Source organism: Grampus griseus (assembly GCF_964374135.1).
Source record: "Grampus griseus genome assembly, chromosome: X".
Taxonomy (NCBI): domain Eukaryota; kingdom Metazoa; phylum Chordata; class Mammalia; order Artiodactyla; family Delphinidae; genus Grampus; species Grampus griseus.
The window spans coordinates 1,342,683-1,363,705 of NC_138999.1; the positions used below are offsets into that span (position 1 = coordinate 1,342,683).

At 50.0% G+C, this 21,023-nt stretch overlaps 1 long non-coding RNA gene across 1 annotated transcript in view; it reads right to left on the reverse strand.

Annotated features, from left to right (window-relative positions):
• The window catches only part of LOC309839273, a 101,401-nt gene extending 80,400 nt beyond the window's left edge, over positions 1-21,001 (reverse strand). Inside the window, exons 1-2 of the long non-coding RNA XR_014298493.1 lie at positions 20,696-21,001; positions 17,182-19,382 (exon numbers count right to left, since the gene is read on the reverse strand). This is a non-coding gene — a long non-coding RNA (uncharacterized lncRNA). The remainder of the gene's footprint in view (positions 1-17,181; positions 19,383-20,695) is intronic.
• Between the last annotated feature and the right edge of the window lie 22 nt (positions 21,002-21,023).

Below are 21,023 nucleotides of genomic sequence, written 5' to 3' on the forward strand. Positions count from 1 at the left end.
CTTCCCTGCTGATCTAAGCTAAAGACTCTGGACTTGCCAGCCCCTACAATCATGGGAGTCAAATCCTCAAATATCTACCTGTCTGTAATCGAATTCATTTACCTACCTATCAATCTATTTATTTATCATTTACCTATCATCGATCAATCTTTCTATCTGCCTATCTATCATCTATTTATTCATCTATCTATAATCTATCTATTCTTTTATCTATGTCTAATCTATCATTCATCTATCATCAATATTTCTGTCTCATCTATCATCAACCTATCATCTATGTGTTCGTTTATATCTAATCTATCATCAATCTATTTATCTATCACCTATCATCTATCAATCTTTCTATCTATGTGTCTATCATCTATCTATCCATCCATCATATCCTATTATCCACCATCTTCTTATGTATCTATTTATCTATCACCTGTCTCTATCATCTATCTATCTATCTATCTACCTACCTACCTACCTACCTACCCACCCACCCAATCTCCTGTTGGTTCTGTTTCCCTGGAGAACCCTGACTGACACAGAAAATGATACTGAGACTCACTGGGGTGGATGGACAAGGCTGCATCCAGCCAGAGGCCATGAGTTCTAGACTCTGCCTCAATGACCAGGTTCCCCCACAGTCCTTGGGAACCACGGTGGGGCCTTTGTTGCGTGGTATGAGCTGTGGTCCCTATGCTTCCCTGCAGGCCACTGTGGAACAGAGATGGTGCCCGCATTGGTCTGTAAATTAAGGTTCTGCTTCTCCTATTCTCTCCATTTATTCTTCCCCGTAATCGACAGCCCTCACTGCCTTTCTCTCCCTTGCCTGGGGGTGGGGGTGGGGGTGGGGGTGGGGGCTGAGGAGGGGCCAGCAAGGCTCTGTAGCTGTGGAGGAAAGCAGACCTGGCAGCAGGGAATGAGCTAATAGATTAGCATAAGCATCTCAGGACTGGCCGCTGGATGTCGCTCCAGGGGCGAGACCTCCTTCTACCAAAGATCAATGGAGCAAAATCCACCTCCATTGACCCCAAATGAGCTCATCTCCCCAGGGACGTGGGGGAAGGGGGTACCACACGTGGCCACCTGTCCCCAGATTGCTCCCTCCCTGCCTCTCACGGGCCTCCGGGCTTCCTGGGATGATGTATTATCGCTTAAACACTTTAACCTCGGGAAAAATAAAAATGACAAAGTACCGATTTCGAGCTCTTGAATGAGGACAAAAGTAAGTAAAATTCCCAAAGGTGAATGCATTTTTCTGTCTGATAGGACTTCCCTCTGCACAGGGCAGCACCACACCCACAAAAGTGCATGTCTGCAAACTGTGACACGTGGGCCAAATCCGGCCCTCGCTTCCTTGTGTAAATAAAGTTTTACTGGTACCCAGCCAGGCCTGTGCATTGACATACTGTTCACGGCCACATTCCTAAAACACCTGAGGAGCTGTAAGAGGGACTTCTGGCCTTGGAGCCCAAGATACTGACAATCTGCCCCTTTACAGAAAGAGCTTTCAGCATCTAAAATCATCCCAAAGTTGCCTTTTAAGGTATAGCTAAGGCCCTTAGGTTCCAACATGTCTCATCTAGACTCGGTGGGGTTTTTAAAGACTAAGAAGGAACAAAACAACATTTTTTTAATGATAATTAAATCATTGCATCCAAATGGCAGGCAGATATAGAAAACTAACTTATGGTCACCAAGGAGGAAATGGCGGGGGTCAGGGGAGAGGGATAAATTAGGAATTTGGGATTAGCAGATGCACACTACTATATATATAAAATAGACAACGAACAAGGACCTACTGTATAGCACAGGGACCTCTATTCACTATCTTGTAATATAACCTATAAGGGAAAAGAATCTGAAATATAAACATATACATGTATAAATGAATCATTTTGCTGTATACCTGAAACATTATAAATCAACTATATTTCAATTTTTAAAGAAGTAAGGCATTTTTGTGGTGATTCTGGAAAAAGATCCTGAGAAGTTCAACCTCATCCTATGCTATGGTGTAATTTTTATAATTGCCACCACGGGCATCACAAATGGTTACTATTTTCTTTTTTTCAATCAAGTGATGTGAGCCCTGTCGAAAGCGGTTGTATAGCATCGTGTGCAAAAACCCCTGCTCACTGAGGTTCTGTTTTCTCATCTGTAAAATGGGTAGAATGAAGTGTTTCTCCTAAGATGCTTGTGTGTATCAGGTAAGAACACAGGTGAAAAGGTCGACCAGAATTTCAGGCACAGATGGGGCAGACGGTTGACGGAGGCTGTTTTTTGGAGTTTCATCGCAAAATGTTAACTTTGTTTGCAGATAGTGGGGCTCAGGCTTCTCCAAATTTACAAAGGCATTATAAAATGCCAGGGAAGCAATACCACCATCCGGGAAAAACACGTGCCGTAAGGACCGAGGGGATGATGAAAACAATCACACCGGTCGTTTCTGAACACGTACAAATAGGACAACACGCGCTCCCAGGGACAGAAAATGGGATTCGGGGCCACCGCAGAATTTTATGTTTCTCTCCTCTCCCTTCCCTTGAATCTCTCCCTTCAGTTTTTTAGCAAGATTCCTCCCGTTCCTTCAATGCCAAGGTTTGGGCCATCGCTGGGAGGCGGGGAAAACAAAACGGTTCTCTTGTGAGTAGACCGACTTCGGGACGAGAATGTACACAGTGAGTTTCCCTAAATGGCATTCGGGGTCAGAAAGCCAGGACACCAGGGCTTGGGACTCGGTGCCGTCACGCCTGCAGGAAACAGACACACACACACGTGTGTTTTCTGGGACACGTGTGACAGCCGCTGATGCCACAGCAGGGCTGACACGGGCGCGGGGGCAGATGCGGACACGCAGTAGAAAACAAGGCGCCCGAAAACACCAGGCCGGCTTCATCACCCTGCACCGTGAATGAGCCTGCTGGCGTTCAATCCCCAGCTTCCCTACAGACTGTTTTCATGGAAACTGGGCTGTTTTCGGGTTCCTCTGCCCCGTGCCCACGGGCCTCTCTAGTGACTTCGCTACCTCCGCACGCCCCTGCTCCGTCCTCCGTCCACACCTTCTCCTGCCAGGACCCCTTGCCTTGGAGATTCCGGGAAAGGCTCCTTGGAGAACGTCTTCAGCGCCGATCCCAAACTCAGCCGAACTCCCGTGCCGTGTTTGCAGCTGGGAGGCTGGAACGCGTTGGTTGGGTCCAAACGCCACTTCTTCGATCACTGTCAGCCGTGCTTCCCTCTTTCGGTGCGTGCAGCGCGCCGCGCGGATTTCAAAGCGGCCTTCGCCGCACGTGGATGCCGACCCTGCCCTGTGCACCCACTCTGCCCCTTCATCTGGGCTCACAATCGGCTCTTCCTCCAAGGGGCGGCTCCGGGTGTCAGGGTCTGAGGGCTTGTAGTTCTGTTTTCCCACATCCACTCACGCCCCAGCACACAGGCACACACACACAAGGGCATCGGCGCACACGTGCACGCACACACGTACCTGAGGCATCCACACGTGCATGAAAACATGAGTGCATGTATGAATCGCACATATGCACGGCACGTATGCACACACACCCACACAGGCACACAAACATACATGCGCTGCACACCTGCACACGTACACTCATGCACACCCACATATGCACGCACACACAAGGGCATCAGCGCACACGTGCACGCACACACGTACCTGAGGCCTCCACACACCCATGCACACTCATTCACACGTGCATGAAAACGAGTGCACGTATGAATTGCACATATGCACGGCATGCATGCACACCCACCCACACAGGCATGCAAACATACATGCATTGTACACCTGCACACGTACACACAGGCACACCCCCCACATATGCATAAGTGCATGCATGCACCGTACACCTGCACACATATATTTATTCATGCACACATTCATGCATGCACACATGTGCACATAAATGCACATGTGCATTGCTCACATGAACATACATTTGCACGAGCAGACATCCACACTCAGGAGCACACGTGCACACAGGCATGCACGCACGTGAACATAAATTCATCCACGCATGTATGGATGAAAAGAGCTACCTTCTTTTCTCCAAATCAGCCGCACCCTTCCCACTTTTGCCGTCTGGGTTTTCAGGCTGTGGTTGGAGGCCAAGAATCTTCTTTCTTTTCTTTTTTTTTTGGCAGAGCCATGCGGCGTGCAGGATCTCAGTTTCCGGACCAGGGATCGAACCAGTGCCCCCTGCAGTGGAAGCGCGGAGTCCTAACAACTGGACCACCAGGAAGTCCCCAGGGTCTTCTTTCAGCTTCACAAGGAGCCCTGGGATATGTTGACTTACAATCAGTCTCCGTGGGAGGCCGTGACCTCTGACCAGCTCCACAAAAGCCAAGCGGAAGCGCTGCCATTTAGCCCCAGGCTGTCAATCTTCTCTCTACCCTGAGGGTTCCTGCTCCACCGTCCAGTGCACTGGTTTCTCCCCTGGCTTTTGCTTCCCACTTAGGACCACGAGCCAGCTCTTCCCGGGTAGGGTTCACTTTCTGGCCCTTCTCTCCCTCTGGCCGTAACCCTGCGGTGCCCTCCTGCCTGGGAGCCTCTCAGCCCCCGTGACCTGACCACTTCCCCACCTGCTGCTATTTCCTGGGCGCTGGAAAATCACGCTACATCCTTGCTGAGAAGCGCTGTGGTCCCTGGGCGGGGGGGGGGGGGGCGGCGCAGAATGAAAATCCAATGATGCCAGACGGGCATCTTCATGCATCCGGACCCTTGCTGGCGTCCTCCACGAGCCTGACGCCAGCACGTCTGCGTGCGCGGTGCTCCCAGCAGCTTGAAGGAGGCCGGAAGGTGCCCACACAGGGTCCCAGGTGACCCACCATCACCCAGTGCCCACAGGCTCCAGCCGTGGGTGGCGCCCTGGGTGACCAGGAGGTGGGTTCTGCGTGATTCACCGATGGCTGTGTTTCCCCCTAAGACCTGCCTTCCATCCCGCAGGTCTCAGCCCTTCCTCTGGTCCCCCGTTCTTCCCTCCCCCGGTGAATACCCCCCGTTACCCTCAATTCTCAGACGCTGGGGCCGACGGAGGGACACAGTTTTTCAACTCAAGTGAGGTCATCCTCCTGGACTTTGCCTCACGACACACCCACTCCAGCGACACAGTCTCCTTGCTGCTGGAATCACCAAGCCAAGCCCTGCCCCAGGGGCTTCACACATCCTGCCCGCCCCGTGCACAGAGTGCCCTGTACCCCAGGTAGATGCAGGGCCCACCCCCTCCCATCAGGGAGGTCTGCTTGAATGTCACCCCTTCTCTGACCCTCTGTCAACTCTCTCCACCTGCTCTGTTCCTCACAGACTTCATGTCTCTCCTTGGTTGTCCTCAGTCTCTGTGTTCATGTCTGTGTAGACATTCAGATCCATGTCTACGTGTATCTACATCTATCATCTATTATCTACCTGTTATCTAGCTTCTATCTACTACTATCTGTCATCTATTATCTAGCATCTATCTAACAATATCTATCTAATCTATCATCTATCCATCTCTATCTTATCTATATTATCTAATAAAATCTTCTATCAATCATCTATCGATCTATCATCTACCTATCATCTATATCTATCTAATTATTTATCTCTTTCATCCATCCGTCCATCCGTCCATCTACCTAAATAAGGTCTGCCATCTGTATCTATTTATCTATGATAATGGTTAGAAACTGGGGAAGACTCTACCCCCAGGAGACAGTAGACAATGTCTGGGGGCATTTCCCACTGTCACAACTCGGGGGAGGGGTGCTCCTGGCATGTGGTGAGGGAGACCCGGGATGCATCTCCACACCCCGCAGTGCACAGGACGCCCCACATCCGAGGGTCATCCAGCCCCAAATGTCAGTGGGCTGAGGCTGAGAAACCAGGTCTGCAAGACGCAGTCATCTAAAAGGACAGAATTTCTGATGCAGAAACACTGCTGGGGAACAGCCCCCCAGAGCTCCAGGCTCCCACACAGAACCATCGCGGGAACAGCCTCTGGGTCTCCAAAGCTGACCTTAGCATCACCCAGGCCTCCAGGGAAGATGTGTTCCTGGGTACCTGAGGCTCACGGTCACGTCCCACGCAGCAGGGTCCTTGTAGGACGCTGACCTTTTACAAAAAGGCACCATTTAAAAATTCATCTCACTGATGACTGCAGAATGTAAGAAGCCTCTGCTCCCGGCGCTGAGAGGGGAAGATCAGAGAGAGACGCCTTGAGGGTGTCTCCCCATCCCACCCAGGCTGCCCTTATCCAAGAGCTCCCAATGTAGAAAATCAGGTAATGCAGATAGAGTAAGGGGATATACCTACACAGGTGCACACCTCTATCTAGAGCTGTCACACCTACACGCTGCCCTTCTATCTTATTTCAAGGAAGGCATTTCTTTTTCTTTCTTTCTTTTCTTTCTTTGTCCTCCAATTCAACCTTCACACTGACAAACACACAGACTCAGAACGACTTGAAGAATGGTCCAAAGGACGGAGCTCGCATCTCCGCCCAGGAAGCCGGCTCAGAGCATCAATTACTAATGTGGTCTGCAGCACAGCCCCGGGGCTGGAGGGAGCTCTCATTGCTCGGCATCTGTGCCCTTGGCTGGGGGCTAACTCCCTCCCCCTTCTTGCCCCGGCGTCTGGTACTTTAAAGTCAGAAGCGGTAATTCCCTGTGAAGGTAACTAAATTAATTTCCAAGGGACTGGCGGAGATCACGGTGTAGCTGTTATTCAATGGGTAGGAATAGAAATGAACACTAAGGAGGAGAGAGGAGATGTGATGGTGGGGAGAAAGAGAGACCAGGTCGGCAAGGGAGAAACAGAGAAGGAAAAAAAAAAGCCCAATTTGCAATGACAGCCCACTTTGCGGGCTCCAAGTGAAGGAAGGACACGGTTGCCTTTTTGCGTTTGGACTGATTTCAACGCTGGGCTCTATGAAGGGACAGCAAAAGCTCCATAAGTCGTAGGAAATGTTGGGCTCAGAAGAGATGGGCAGCTGCTTCTCCGTCCTCAGCAAAGATGGGCATGACATGGGGTCAGTGAGTGCTGGGGGCTTATATCAGCTTCCTGGGCTGCTGGAACCAATGACTCCAAAACAACACACGTTTACTGCCTTACGGTTCTGGAGGTGAGAAGTCTGACACGGGTCTCACAGGGCTGAAATCACGGTGTCGGCAGGACTTGGGGGAATCCATGTCACTGCCTCTTCCAGCTTCCGGAGTTGCATCCTTGGTTCCTGGCTTCTTCCTCCAAATAGCAGGGTTCCATCTTGAAATCTGTCTTTTGTCGCCTTCTTGCCTTCTATCTATCTGACCCGCCCACCCCGCCTCCCTCTGGTCAAGACCTTTATGATTATATTGGTTCCACCTGGATAACCCAGGACCCTCACCCTTTCTCAGCATCCTTCAGTTACTCACACCTGCAAAGTCCCTTTGGCCACATCCAGGAACCGATTCAGGGATTCTGGGATTTAGGATGGGGATGTTTTAGGGAGACCATTATTCAGGAAACCACAGGAAGGGAAAGAATACGCTGAAAGAGAGAGTGGTGTTTGGTGGATTTTGGAATGATGTGGGAAAGACCCTCCCAGGGCAAACCCAGTGGCTGGACGTCTCGTCCCTGTATGGTTGACGGTGTCCAACTACGATGTCAGAAAACATAAAACCACGACTGTTCTACAGATACACCGCGAGCCTGTATCAAGGGCTTTTTGAACCTCATTCACGAGGGAACGTGTGCAGTGTTAAGCCTGGTCCCACAGCAGCTGCAGGGGTTGGTAAATATATAGTCAGGATTCTGGACTAAAATGGAAAAGTCAGATACAAAGCAGGCGGGTGTCCTACAAGGCAGTAAACCTGCCACATCGGGGTTATCTGTTCTCTGAGGTGTAGATCACTGACTACTTCACCATCTTCTACAAGCTACCAGGTGACCTGACACAGCTGGGTCCTTAATCCATACCCAAGAGTAATTCATGGAAGGTTACAATTGCAGAGGGTCAAATGCACCCCCCCCCCCAAGACGGTTTGGTTTCATAACATTCAGACGTGACACTGAAAGGGGGCACTGGATTGCTTTTGCCTCATTTCTCTGGTTTGTACAATTCTTACAAATAATGTAACTGAGCAGGACCCTGTGAGTCCTTCCTGGAACAGAAACCCCTCCCCCCATGTCCTCTGCTTTCCTGTTGTTTGTAGAAAAGCTTTCACCTCTTAGTCCTTCCCCGAGTTCCAAAGAGCAAATTTAATCACAGAAGTGGGAAAATGAGAAGCCAAGGGAAACAGTCAAGCATGACAAAATAATCATAATGTAGCCATTAAACAAAGTCAAGGACCTTAGTTCCTCCTCAAGGGCTATAGATCATATTCTGAGCCATGTCCTGTGAGCTGTTTTGCAGATACTGAAAGCCCAGCAGGTGGGAGAAGTCACCTGCATGCTGCCCACCAGCATGGAGACCCCAGACCAGTCGGAACCAGAAGTTGATGATGTGGACTGCCGATGACCTCCCTGCCAGCCAGTCAGAAGAATGTCCACCAGCTGATCACACACTCACCACGCCCCTCTCTCACCCTGTCTTTAAAAGCCCTCCCCTGAAAACCATCGAGGAGTTCAGGCCTTTTAAGCTCTAGCTGCCTGGACTCCTTGTTTGGCACCTGCAATAAACGCTGTACGTTCCTTCACCACAACCCAGGGTCAGTAGATTGGCTTTGCTGCACGTGGGTGACTGGACCCAAGTTTGGTTTGATAACAGTGTCTGACCATCTCGTTTCCCATCTGGTTACAGAAAAGAAGTATCAGAAGGTATCAACAAGTGATACAGTGGCTGCCCTGAGATGCCGTGAACGACCTTTCTGGGACTTGGCTAAGAGGGGACGACCCTCTCTGGGAGATGCCGGGTCTGGGATGTAGGCTGTGACGCATCTCCTTGTCTGCACCTCAGAATCAGGTCCACGCACTACTGAACTGTCTTAGAATAAAAGGTGATGGGCAGCTTGGAGAATGCCCAGGATACTGCCGGACCAGAGAAAAGGCAGGGCCCAAGCAACATCACGCCCCAGGTCCTGGGCGGACAGGCCAGCTCAGCTACCCCAGCCAACACTGGCCTCACACAGGAGATGCCTGGATGCTGCCCTGAACCCATCCTCCTGCTGCCTGGAAGGACCACACCACTGCCATGTTGAGAGCTGATTCAGGACCACCTACCCTAATCCTGCCTCACCAGGTTTGCGTGATTCCCCCCTCTCCCGGCAACTGTGTAACTGATGGAGCAGGTTCACCTGGCCTGTCCCAGGGGCAGGAGAAGGACAAAGAAGGGAAGATTCTGCCTTTGCCACGTGCCCGGTAGGAGACAGACTCTGCCCATGAGACAGAAAATGTTCCCCAAACATGAGGGACATCCAGATGCTGGGTGACCTCTGATGGTGACACCGGCTCCATCCTCCTCTGATGGTCCAGATGGGACCATATTCACCTCTGCAGAATTTCACAATGCACACAGATGAAAAGATTCTAGGAACAGTCTCCAGGTACTGTTTCATTAACAATGGGCTTCTTTTTTTTCCTTTGCATTAGGTTAAAGTCGTTAAAAAAAATTACTGCTAGTGATTTTTGTAATGGACATGAAATTCACATTATATAAAAGTAACCATTTTGAAGTGAAAGATTTGGCGGCATTTAGTACGTTTATAATGTTGTGTAACCATCACCTCCGTCTAGTTTCAGAACACGCTCATCCCACCAAAGGAGACACCGTCCCCATGAGCAGTCACTTCCCATCCCCCTCCCCCAGCCCCCGACACCATGAACCCATTTTCTGTCTGTGAATTTGCCTGTTCTGGACGTTTCCTACCAATGGAATCACACACTGTGTGTCCTTCTGTGTCTGGTTTCTCTCACTGAGCATCGTGTTGACTTAGAATCTATATGAAAAAAAATCACTGAATCATAAGCCTCTACATTCTGTAAAAAGATTCACATTCAGACCCACAATGTGACATCACGATACACCTATTCAAATTGCTAACCTAAACGTACTGATAATGCCAAACGCTGCTGAGGATGTGGGGCGGCTAGAATTCCCACAGGATGCTGGCAGGGACGCAAGATGGTACCGCCTCTCCGGAAACCAGTTTGGCTGTTTCTGATAGGTTAGCATCCTCTTAGCGTATGACCCAGCAATCCTACTCACAGATGTTTATCCAAGAGAAACAAAAACTTGCATTCACACAAAGACCTGTACAGGAATGTTGGTAGCAGCAGTCTGCACAGATCACCCCCAAATGGAAACCCACTTGGTCGTCCTTCAGTGGGGAAAGGATGAACCACATACAATGTGTGCATACAATGGAGTATCACTCGGTGATTAAAAGGAATGGGCCATCGTTCCTTGCGACAACTCAGCAAAATGCATATTGCTGAGTGAAGGAAGCCAATTTCACGGGGCTAAGTACTGCAGGATGTCACCTATATGACTTTCTGGCAGAGTCAAATATAGGGACAGTGGTCGCCAGGGATGAGGGCTGGAGAGAGGGTCTGACTGTGAATAAAGAACCAGGACGAGCGAATACTCTGAGGTGACGGAAATGTTCTGAATCCCATCGGGGGTGGTGGTTCCACGAATCTGTACATGAGTTAAAACTCACATGACTGTCCTGCAAAAACGAGTGAATGTCTTATTGCATGTAAAGTGTTTAAAAGAGCTCTATGTGTTGAAAAACTTGAAAATGGAATTACCCTATGATCCCACAATTCCACATCTGGGTATTTACCCAAAAGAAGTAAAAGCAGGGACCCAAAGGGATATTTGCGAGCCCAGGTTCACAGCAGTGTTACTCACAATAGCTAAGAGGTGGAAACCATCCAAGTGTCCATGGATGGTGGATGGATGGACACACAGCATTGGGTCCATCCACACAGGGGAAAATGACTCAGCCCTGAAAATGTGTGAAGCTCTGACACAGGCTACCACATGGATGGCCCTTGAGGACGTGATGCTCAGTGAGAGAAGCCAGATATAAAAGGACAAATCCCAGAGGATTCCAGTCATATGAGGTCCCTAGAGGAGTCCGATTCCATAGCGACAGAAAGTAGGATGGTGGGGGCCGGGGCCTGGGGAGGGGGCTGGGGAGTGAGTGTTTAATGAGGACAGAGTCTCAGTTTGGGAAGATGAAATGTTTCTGGAGACGGATGGTGGGGATGGTACATTACGTACACTGTGAATGTACTTAATGCCACTGAACTCTGCGCTTAAAAATGGTTAAGATGGTACATGAAACACTCAGTCTGTCTCTCTCTCTCTCCCCCCGACAAGGGTCCAGAGCTGAGCTGCAAATGGTACCGAGAAATCGTGATTCCAGAAAGGCCAAGCGTGTCATAGCCACTTGGAGCTGCCGGGATCCTTGCCGGATCCGCTTACATCCCTGATCACCATCCGCGGGGGTGGGCAGGGTATCAGCTCCAGACGTGGAAGCTGCATCTCAGGGCGGTGCACCTGGTCCGAGCGTCCGGGCTGTCAGGTGGGGGTGGGAGGGATGGGGTGGGAGGCACGCCCACCAGCGTCTCCCCAGCATCCCAGACCCTTAAGCGCTGAGAGGGGGAGCCTGGGACACCTCCCCATGGAAAAGAAAACAGCAGTGTTCACCAGCTGTGGGGGGAGGGGAATCTCAGCGGCTTTTTCGTTGTTGTTGTTTTTTTAATTTGGTCTGAAACAGACTGATTAACTCACTTGGAATTTTAATGTGAATTCCAGCTCTGCAATTCTAAAATCTAGTGCACATAGCTTTGAAGGGTTTAGTCTTTGGAGTGACCCAGGGGTTCCCCAAAGGGAGTAATCCCGACCCCCAGGGGACACTAGCAATGTCTACGGACATTTTGGGGTGTGACGACTGTGGAGGGGCTCCTGGAATGTGGTGGGTGGAGACCAGGGATGCTGTTCCACAGCCCCCAGTGCCCAGGACGCCCACATCAGAGTCGTCCAGCCTCAAATGTCCACCTGCCCAGGTGGAGAATACCTGGGGCAGCCAATAACATCACCCCTTATAAATTATGCATATATATATATACATACACGTGTATATATATGTACACACTCATATGCATGAATCGAATTGTGAGAAAACCCAAGGTGTGGGCGTCTGGCCACTGGGTCCAGTTTCCTGGCTGTGTCCTGACCTCCCTCCCTTACAAACTTCTAAGACACGTGCGTTCTCTGGTTTCGCCCATCGGGGTGCCATCCATCATTTTCCAAGCAGAGAGTTGCCACTTGCACTGCCTGGAAATGCTTTCGGTTCTTTTCCTCGGGATATAATTTTGCGTCTCTAACTTAACCAGGCGCGATTTTTTCCTAATACCCAAGACACATCCCGACAGCAAATCCTGTGCCTGAATCACCTTGGACGGTTTTATAACTCCCTCCAGCCCCGGGAAGGGTGCGTCATCATTTATGCATGGCCTCTGAGGTCCTTCCAATCCTAGGAAATCGACTGTCATATTTCATGCCGCTTTGGTACTTATAAAACCTTCCACGGAGAGAATTTCAAAGACGGGCAGAAAATGATGGAACCCAGTGGGGTCTATTTCTTTCTATTTTGAAGGTTACCGAAACTCTTGTTGTTTTTCCGCCTCCTTGCCCTTCAGACACAGGGAGACAGAGTTTTTAAAGGAAGCGGGGCTCCTGCTACAAGTGAGCATTAAAGGCTGCTTGCCTTTGCCAAGGACGCCTGAAGGTCAAATAACTAAAATACAAAGTGAAGCTGCCAACAGCCACTGATACGCAGATCTATGGCCCCGGTGGCTGGGAGGCTGGTCCAGTGGCTAGGGAGGGAAGGTCTGCTTTGGACCGGAAGTTGCACATTCTCAATGTGAAAGGATGACCTTCAGCGTCCTTCAAAGGCAGGCTATGACCTCGAAGACAGAGGAGAGCTGTGTTTTGCTTCCTAGAGCCTTGATTCTACCTGGAAGTGAAGGGTTCGACCTGCTACACTACAGGACCTCATGGACAAGACATGGCTGCCCGGAGCGTGTGCTGAAAGCTTCATTCGAAACATCAAGTGTCGAAACGTCTGAGGCGTGGAAATATCGTCCATACGGTCCAGGGGATGGGGGCCTGGGAGCCCAAGACGGGGACACCTTGTTTGCAGGATGCATAGACGGTTAAATAAGATGATATTGGAAATTTTTTTTTTTTTTTTTGGAGTAGAGTTGCTTTACAATGTTGTGTTAGTTTCTGCTGAACAATGAAGTGAATCAGCTCTATGTAAACCTATAGCCCCTCCCTCTTGGACCTTCCTTCCATCCCCCTCCCCCATCCCACCCACCTCGGTCATCACAGAGCTTCGAGCTGAGCTCCCTGTGCTATACTGCAGGTTCCCACTGGCTACCTATTTTACACGTGGTAATGTATTTATGTCAAACCTAATCTCCCAATTTTGGAAACATCCTGGCATAAAGTAGGAACTTCCTAAATGGAAGCCCCACATCTCCTGTCTTATTTCCCAATCTTTTTGAAAAGGAAACGAACACCCGTATTAGTTATTTTTGATTTGATTGAAGCAAGAAACAACTTGAGGGCTGTCTGCTATCTATGACAGGATAGAATACCCAAGGAGCCCACCATGGGGGTGTTCCCGCCCCGGCATCAAGCAGTTAGCTTAGATGGACAGGAGTTGGACGTAACCCCTGCTCGTGGAAACCGAGGACGATGTTTGAGGTCTGTCAGAACCCACAGCATCACACTATGTCAACCCTACCATCGCCAGGGTCGACATCCCTGGAAAAATGCGCTTCTGGCCCTCTTGCGAATCCCAGCTCAGGAAAGCTATCCCAAGGGGAGAATGCCTTATGCAATCCTGGTGCAAAGGAAAAATGGAAGTGGACGGTCAGGCCAGACCGCTTCTGCTCCATTGATCAGTTTGGTCCGGTTCGGAGCACTGCCCGCGAATGCCCAGTGTGTGGGGCTGAGAAGAAAACACAGCCTTGCTGGGAGGTGCTTTGTATCTGCTTCGTAGCAAGTATTTAATTGTATGGAGGCGAGATTCACATAACATCCAATGAGTCACTGAAACTGGACAAATCAGGGACGCTGAGCACATTCACCATGTTGTGCAACCGCCACCTCTATCTGGTGCCAGAACCTTCTCATCCCCCCAGAAGGAGACCTGTCCCCGTGAGCGGTCACTGCTCCCGGCCCCTGGCAAACACTAAGCCACTTTGTGTCTCTCTGGATTTTACTACTGTGGGTGTTTTGTAGAAGTGGAATCATATACGATGTAGCCTTTTGTGCCTGGAGTCTTTCACTTAGGATGTTTCCAGTGTCCACCCACGATATACCATGTATCAATACTTCATTCCTTTTTCATGGCCAAATAATATTCCACCCTGGGGATGTAGGTTAACCCTTTTTTTTTTTTTTTTTTTTTTGCGGTACGCGGGCCTCTCACTGTTGTGGCCTCTCCCGTTGCGGAGCACAGGCTCCGGATGCGCAGACTCAGCAACCATGGCTCACGGGCCCAGCCGCTCTGCGGCATGTGGGATCTTCCCGGACCTGGGCACGAACCCGTGTCCCCTGCATCGGCAGGCGGACTCCCAACCACTGCGCCACCAGGGAAGCCCCAACCCATTTTTAATGTCCCTTTACTTTCCTAAAACAAAATCACAGATACCTACAGACAAATGACCATAAAGTGATACCCATTTGAACATAGCAGTGCTTGGACCTCCCCCCCTCCCCCGCCTGGAGAGGGTGAAGCAGTAAGGGGATGTCTTCGTATGTTGGATCCCCAAGATGGTGCCGGCTGCCCCAGGCCTAGAGAACTGGTCACTCAAATGCCACGAGCTGCCGCCTGCCCTACGGTTTCCCCAAATGCTGAACATTCAAGCCAAGGATAATCTTCTATGAATGCAATGGTTGCTCGCCTGGAAATTCAATCTCTTGCACTGATGTGTAAACAGCCGTAAGTTCTAGGCTGGGGTTAACTATAAACAGGGTTTCCCCTATGTGAACGTCTGGCCAGATGTGAAGAAGTCATGTGAGGTGTGAGAACATCTGACGCTGGGTACCCTGTCCTGTGCCTTGTAAGAAATTAACACGCTGGCCTCCTCCTGCCAAATGCTAGTGCGAGGTCCACTCAGGGTGCCCCTCCCCACCCTTCCCTGCACCCCGGAGAAAACAGCCACTGCTTAGAAGCACCAGGATATCAGGAAAGGAGTCCAGATCATTAGGTCCACGTGATTTGCACCAAAGCCACAACGGCGACATGACTCGTATAGGAAACGTATTTGCAGCCTTGAAACGCTTTTAGATCCATCCTCTTATTTGAGTCTTATAACCACAAAAGACCCATTGAACAGAATGGGACACCGGGATCCTGGAGGGTAAACTGTTTGACCAAATTATGCAGTTGGCAATAGACATTTCACATTGTTGCTGCAAATCAGAACATGTTGTCCACCTTAAAGAGATACAATTCCTATTTGTCACTGATACCTCAATAAAGCCAGAAAACTAAATATTCCTCCCTTAAAAAAGTGTTCCTCTTAGTTCCCATGCTATTTTTTTCCTTTCCAGGATATTTTAAATGAAAATGTTTTATTGTATCTACACATCTGGTACCATGGTAGACCAGAAGTCCCGCAGGGTCTTTTAAGGACAAAACAAGTAGGTTCTGGGTGAATTAGAACAGATGTACTTTTTAATGCATTCCTGGACCCATGACAGTAAAAGGATTATTTTTAATTCTATATACTTGGGGATTTTTAAATACCCATTGAAGTAACCCATGGGGTAAAGAGGAACCATGAAAATAAGGACTGAACTATGTATCTATGAGATGCAGCCCAAGGGACAGACAGAAATGAGGACCCTGCGACCAGAAATATGAAAAGTAAAAAATAAAGGGCAGGCATTAACTCTGGAAGCCCGACATGACATCCCAGAATGAAGGCAAAGAATGAAGGGAAAAAAAGGGAAGGAACAGATGTAGGCAATATCACCAGAAGTTCTAAGCTAGCAATAAACGCAAAGATCGCTAAAAGACTGTGAACTTCAGAAAATGCTTCACTGAAGAGAGCCCCAGAGACTGAAAAATTCTCAAGCTTTTTACTACGTACAGATGCTCCCCCATCACACATGCAGAAACCCAGGATGTCCTCATGTCTGGGATCGTGTTTGTGTTTTTGTGGCCGTCGGTAAACAAGCTATGGATTTAGATCCATCCCCTAGGATACTGGTACCCAGACGACAGAAAATACAACCCCAACTCATTTCTCTGGTTAAACGACAAATTCAGTGACTACGGAGCTTGGATGCGGAACCATGCCTGGCAGGGATTTACCCCTAAGCATCCTTCAAACAGAACGCATACCGTCTTGCTGTCCACTCGGCAAACCCGGATGGAGACAGGGCACATGTTAGGAGCATTATTTGATGGATGAAGAGTCGGAAACACAGAGACCAAAAGGCTTAACGAGGATGCTTAACAAATGTGAGACTAACACTTCCCAAGGAAGAGCCCACATGGGAAATGGGCAGGGTGCTACCTCCCGGACCCATGGGTCACCTGAGGAGCTCCTAATCAGACTCCCAACCTGTCCAGCCTTGGAGGGAGCCCGGTGCACCTTCTATGGTTGTATTTCCTAATAGCCAAGATGAGAGGTATTTTCGATACAGGCACCCTCAAAATCCAGTGGGAGCCGAGACGGAGGAAGCTTCAGCTGGGTCATGTCGGACACAGACCCGCCTTTGCAGAGCCCACTCTTTCCCGTCAAAAGTGCCTCTTATCACGTCTGGTACCATCTCCAGTTTCTAGGCATTAAGACCTGATATCTTTGAGTCCTAATCCCACCCTAGACAGCAAGCTCCTTTAGGACAAGAGCTCTGTGCCACTCAACTTTGAGCTCCATCCAGTGTTTGCTCAGAGCTTGGCTGGGTAACCCTACTCAACACATCATTGCCGGATGGATGGATGGATGGATGAGGTGGTCGTTTCCACTGTCGTACAAAACTCATTGATGCTACGTGCAGGGAACTGAGAAATACATGCACCATGGGTCCAATTACTGAATCAAGACTTGCCCAGGGATGGAAGGTCATCCATCCCGGTGTGTATGCACACAGCCCCGTTCCCAGGCTCCCTGAACGACAGCGACAGGTGTAAACCCAGGATCCCCAGTGCCCACCACGCCATGGACGTGGCCTTACTCACCCAGTGGTCCACGAGACTTCTCCAGCTGCTGCGAAGTGTCTCTGAGCTCTGAGGAATGTTCCACAATCAGGTGTCGAGGGAACATGGTAACTTCTCCAGAACTGTGTCCTCTCTCTCCCCTGGTGGACGAGCGACATAAGGCCGGTCATGCAAAGAGGAGGAGCCTGTGAGGCCAGGGTCCTACACAGTCCAAATTGCTCTCAGAGCCTAGCTTCGCCCAGGGACTGCAGCATCTTTCAGGGGCCAGCAAGCTTGTTCTCAAAGTGACAGAGGATGTCGGACTGGCCAGGACTCTTCCTGCATCCTCATCCTGAGTCTGTACCTGGGAACCAACTTTGTGATGCTGCTAAGAGTAGCTGGCACTTGTGTACTATGACCTCAAGCCGTAAAGGGCTCTCTAGTGATGTGCAAATGCTCCAAGGTTGGGATCTTCCTGGAAGTCAAGATCCTGCTCTGCCATCCTGGCTGTCCGGAAATATTAGACAAGGCATGTCTCCATCTTGGTTTGAACATACAAAGGAATTCTAGTTCTGAAACACATCAGTCAGGGCTGTAGGGCTTAGCAGAACATCTGAGCAGTTCTGGGAGGGGCTGGCGCCCAGGGCTGGAAGCTTCAATCTGCATTTGCCTGGCCCAGAGGGTCTCAAACTTGCCTGAACAAGAGGATGGCTTGAGGAGGTCTAATGAATGCCGGTGCCCAGAGGAACGAACTTGGGGATTCTGCTGATGGTGGAGCTGAGCATTAGTGGTTTTCAGAGGCTTCCCCAGTGTGCAGCCAAAACCCACTAGCCTTACTGAATCTCGGGGAGAGGTCTTCACCACCCATGAAAGGTAGGTTTGAGCGCATCAGTGGCCAGATGGAGGGTGTGCTGGGGGTGGGGGGGTCCTTATTGGGTGCAGACTTGCTCCTCTTTCTTGAGGTTGGAAGGAATGTGAGCAGAGAGGGCTACCGCATTTGCAGTTCCAGGGCAAAATGAAAATGTGGGTCCTTGTTCACGCTTCAAGAATTTCAATATGGCGGCCATAGGGCATTAAGCCAATAGGCGTCCTTATGAGCCCAGGGTCCCGTGTAGTGACATGGGTCACTCGCCCAGGAAAGCGGCCTTGGGTACATATAGAAGAAGCCGTGACCTCCGTGGTTTTCCAGTTCACCAGAAAAGGAATGGATGTTTCCTGAGTTTCCAAGTATCCAGTTCATGTACCACGCAGTGGATTGAATATTTTCTACCAAAAAGATATGACCACGTCCTAAACCCTGTTACCTGTGGATATGACTTTGTCTGCAAAAGGTTCTTGACAGATGTAACTAATGAAGGATCTTGAGATGAAGAGATCATTCTTGATTATCCGGATGGAAGTGAAGGGTCTGAGATGAGGTCCTCCTGGAGGAGGGTGGCCCTACATCCAATGACACTGTCCTTATAAGACACAGAAGAGGAGAGACACAGACACAGAGAAGAAGCCACATGCAGACACAGGCAGCGATGGGAGGGATGCGGCCACAAGCCCAGGGACGCCTGGAGCCCCCAGAAGCTGGAAGAGGCGGGAAGGATCCTCCCCAGGAGCGTCTGGAGGGAGCACAGCTCTGGGACATCTTGACCTCAGACATCTGGTCTCCAGGACCGGGGGCTGGATGACTTTCTGTTCTTTTCAGACTCCCAGTTTGTGGTCCTGTGTTACAGCCGCCCAGGACACTCTTATACACGACATAACAGTGAGCTGTTTGAATAAGCAGGGTCTTCCACTGGGACCATGCGCCCCCATCTTCACACAGTGATCTGAGCCACGGGCCACCAGGACCCACAAATCGTCTTGTGGCTTCACACCGTAATCATCACCTCCCCTGCAACTGTGATGAAGGGGGACAGGAATCTCTGACCCTCTGGCAGCTCTCTTCCTCGTGCTGGTCCACGGTCCCCGGGAGCCTCCTTGTCACCCTATGGTTCTCCCGGGAAGGGTGTCAGGATGTTTCTTATCCGAGCGGACATCCTGCAGAGTCTGTGCACCTGCAGAAGGGGCCCTGGTTTGTTCCTCTCAGGCCACCACATGAACAGTCCCAGACGCTGCGGTCTCAGCTCTGCCAACCACAGCAGGATGCAGGCAAGGAGGTGAGGACCTCAAACGTACACGTCCTGGTCTCCTGTCCTTTTACACCACCGTCTCCTGGTTGCACGACACAGAACTCATAACATCTTGTTCATCTGTAAGGAAAACATGGTCTCTGGGGTTAGACACTCCTGAGGTTCCCACCTAAGGGCCAGCAGGAACTTGAAACTGGGTGAGACACCGAGTTTTTCTGAGGCTAAATGCCCACCCATACGACAGGACTTACAAGGCTCCACGTGGCACACAGGGGTCAAAACCAAGGTCAACAAAGTACGGGCCTCGGATAAATCTGACCTCCCCCCTTTTCTGTAAATAAAGGTTTATTAGAACACAGCCACACGTTAGCGTAGTGTGTGTACATGCTTGTGTGTCATATGGAAGAGTTGAGCAGTTGTAATAGATCATAAAGCCCTAAAATATGAAGATATTTATTAACTGGTCCTATATATAAAAAGTTTGCTGACCCGGAAACCCTTTCTATCTATCTATCTATCTATCTATCTATCTATCTATCTACCTACCTATCTACCTACCTAACTATCTATCTACCTATCTATCTATCTATCTATCTATCTATCTAGTGTAGTGTGAACCCCACTCTGGAAGAGCTGCTGGCTGTTATTCCAACGCATGAATGTGCTGGGGGCTGACATCAGGTTTGGGGCCTCAGTGGGATTTTGCCAATTGAGGGAATGCATGGTTAGCTGACCAGTGGTCCCTGGTCTTGAAATTCAGGGTGCAGTCTGGCAGGAAACACACAGAGTCCTTTCGCTAGCATTCTAAATGTCTGATCTCTCCATGTTGGAATTTGAGAACCCAAGAGCCATTCTCAGAGAGAGGATTGAGCCTTCCTTGCCTGACTGGTGGGTGAGGCAGGGCGGGCCCGGATGCCCAGGCAAAGGTCCACTAAGCTGCTAGAGATGTTCACATGTGTCAACAACTGTATGAGTTTCTTGTAACAAATTACCATCAAGGTGCTGGTATCTTAAAGCAACTGAAATTTATTCTCTCTCAGTTCTGAAGATGCGGGGCTGCGCTCCCTGAAGAGGCTCCAGGGGAGGGTCCTTCCCGCCTCTTCCAGCTTCTGGGGGCTCCAGGCGTCCCTGGACTTGTGGCCGCATCCCTCCCATCTCTGACTCTGTGGTCACATGACCCCCTCCCTCTTCTGTAATCAGTTCCCCCTCTCCCTGTTTCCAATAAGCAACCTTGTGAGTACATTCGCCCTACCTGGATAAGCTAGGATGGTGTCCCCATCTTAAGACCTTAATGACATCTGCAATGATTCTTTTCCCAATAGGAACACATGTGCAGGTTTCAGGGGTTAGGATGTGGACATGTATCTTGAGAAGCCACCATTCAAGCCACTACAGAGGGAACTGGATGAAACCAGGATGGTCCCACCACTGACCTGTTTCCAAGGCATAGAGGGCGGCCATCACGCTGCTGAAAGATGAGGTGTCTGCAGACCCTGGAAGGTCCACGATGAAACTAGTTCAGGAAGAGCCTGACAGACAGCGATGGGCACCCAGATCCAGGGAAGCACGGGGCATTCGACATGATTGCTGTTATTACATTAGTACCGTGGTCTGAAGTAGAATCCAAGCCCTGCACACGTCTCCAGGAGAGGAACATGCCTGTGTTAACAGACGATGAAATGAAGAAGCAGATACCAGGAGAGAGGCTTCATGTGACCACTGAAGGGCAAGTGGGCAGCAAAGCTGCCATTCTTAGACTAA